At 29.3% G+C, this 2520-nt stretch overlaps 1 long non-coding RNA gene across 1 annotated transcript; it reads right to left on the reverse strand.

Annotated features, from left to right (window-relative positions):
* Positions 1–284: 284 nt before the first annotated feature.
* On the reverse strand, positions 285–1944 carry LOC117114702. The gene is made up of 2 exons (XR_004446419.1): positions 1820–1944; positions 285–1266 (listed from the first exon to the last, which is right to left on the reverse strand). It is a non-coding gene; the product is annotated as an uncharacterized LOC117114702 (long non-coding RNA).
* Positions 1945–2520: the final 576 nt, after the last annotated feature.

The raw sequence follows: 2520 nt of genomic DNA on the forward strand, positions 1-2520 counted from the left end.
ATTATTATTATTATTATTATTATTATTATTGTTATTATTATCATTATTATTATTATCATTATTACGGTTATTATTATTATTGTAATTATTATTATTATTATTATTATTATTATTATTATTATTATTGAATTGTTCGTTTTATTTACCTTTCGCTAAATAACAGAGGCAATTTAAAACATCTTTAAATGAATTAATATTTCATCACTGACACTGAGTAAACTGTAAAATCATAAATAGTGTAAATATTTGGTCTAATTGACACAAACCAAGACACTCGACATTGGTTGAAGCACGTGCTTTTCCATATAATATTTTAATGTGAAGCAGCGAATAACATTTTTAAGCATGCCTGCTGTCTGTACCTGGTATTACAATAGCTAAGCTTTGGAATGAAAATTAGTGTGTGCTGAGGTACATGTATGGCAACGTATACGCTATAAGTCCAAGTGGAATTTCAGTGGAATAATTCCCATGGCATCTGGGAAATTGCACTTGTCCATGATTGTATCCAATTAACACAAATTTGAAAATTGTCTTGAGATTCATTTCTTCCTTGCAAGGAAAGAATATGAGCGCTATAAAATTATATATCAATATAATTAACATATATTTAGTTTTGATTTAAATATATTTCATCTGCCAAAATACTATATGTTTATTATTTACAAAAATTAATTTAATTATTTTATTCATATATTGTGTTCTATATAATTGCCTAATATTTAAATATTTTTCCCCACTTTCTCCATACGGAGTTCCTCGAAATCACAACGTATATATCATGTAAATTAGTTACCTTTCCACACAGGGCCTACTATACGTTTTCATAGCACGAGAATCGGTTAGTTCCATGCCAGCCTACACAACATAATAAAAGTTTGTGCATAATTACGCATGCGTTCTTCGGAGTAAGACGAGTCAAGTCGGTAAGTTGTGACGCATAACGTCTTACGTTGTAATTTCGAGAACTCTCTATTATCTACAAGTAAACCTACACTAATACTGATTCTAATAACTTATGTCGATTTGGTTACAGCGTAAATGTTAAAATTGTTCATTGAGAATTACACCTTTGGACCTGTGACGTATTTAAGCAACATGAAGATACACACTTAACATGTGTAGGTATTTGTTGATGTTGTTATACCCGTTATTATGCCTATTTAGTGGCAAGTAATGCATCCATGTTCACTTGCTGCTGCCAATTTCGCGTTTAAGTTGTTCAATGGCCGCATTTACCTGGTACTTCTGTCCACCCTTGATCAGCTGAAATATTGACAAACACAGTGCATGTTATTACCAACTTCCAACAGTTATTAAATCACATAAAAAGGGAATCATTAAGAACAACCATCATTTATTTTACCCGTAATTTGTTTAAGGATTCAGAAAGTTAAAAATTCTATTTATATAATTTTAGTAGCGATGTTTTTTTTAAATTAAGTTGACGCAAAATAAATGACGTCACCTCATCAGTGGGACCTTAATGTACACGATCAGCTGATTGATAATAGATTATTTTCACCTAATGTTTAGGTCATGCGTTTTAAATAAACGTTTGGTAACAATCCATAATTGTAGGATTTTATAGGTATACTATACACATAGTAATTATTATTGTCGTGATGGAATAGACAATAAATGGATTTGCGTCAGGAGAAACATGTGTAGGTGTATACTATACACATATTATTAATAGTCTATTTATTATTGTTAACTACAGATCCAAACCCCGAGTAATTCATATATACAATTTTATCATGCTTTATGTGTCTCATGTCGTTATCAAAAGCAAATGCTTGCGCTAAACAATTCCTACCTTTTGTGTACTTTCAGGGTCTACTTTGATCCATGGATGGGGATTCTTCCATCGAATAAACCTAATATCAATAGTAAAATAAATACTAGTAATGATAATAGTAATAAACATAATCTCTATATCATTTATTATTGTTATTAATATTATTATGTTTATCATTATTACTATTATTATTATCATCACCATGATCATTATTATTATTCTCTAGGTTGGCCCTATACAATTTCTGTGTAACGCACATGGGGCAATATGTTATAAATATAACATTATAGTTATTATTATTGTTTTGAATGTTGATAACAATAATGATTCCATATTAACGGTGAAAATAATGATATTGTACAATAAAATGAATAATATGAATAAAAGGTATATTGAGAAAATCAAATATTAGTAATAAGAATTCAAATCATTTTATTAATATTATTATCATTAGTAGTAGTAGTAATATTAGGCCCTATTACTTCTTTGGTGATAAATTATGATAACGTGTAATAACAAAATGCTTATATTAATTATTATAAGTCAATCGTGACGTCATCACTTCAACTGCGAGTGTTATTTGCCTATCCCAAACAGTGCACTATTTTTTCATATAGTCCACGATTATTACAAACAGTATTGGTAGGCCTATAATTAAAGCCTCTTTTCCTGTCGACGTTAAGCGACGTTAATCGACGTTTACAACGTCTATCGTTAAT

The sequence above is a fragment of the Anneissia japonica genome, unplaced genomic scaffold (assembly GCF_011630105.1).
Source record: "Anneissia japonica isolate Jap-2015-1 unplaced genomic scaffold, ASM1163010v1 scaffold174818_len2520_cov213, whole genome shotgun sequence".
Taxonomy (NCBI): domain Eukaryota; kingdom Metazoa; phylum Echinodermata; class Crinoidea; order Comatulida; family Comatulidae; genus Anneissia; species Anneissia japonica.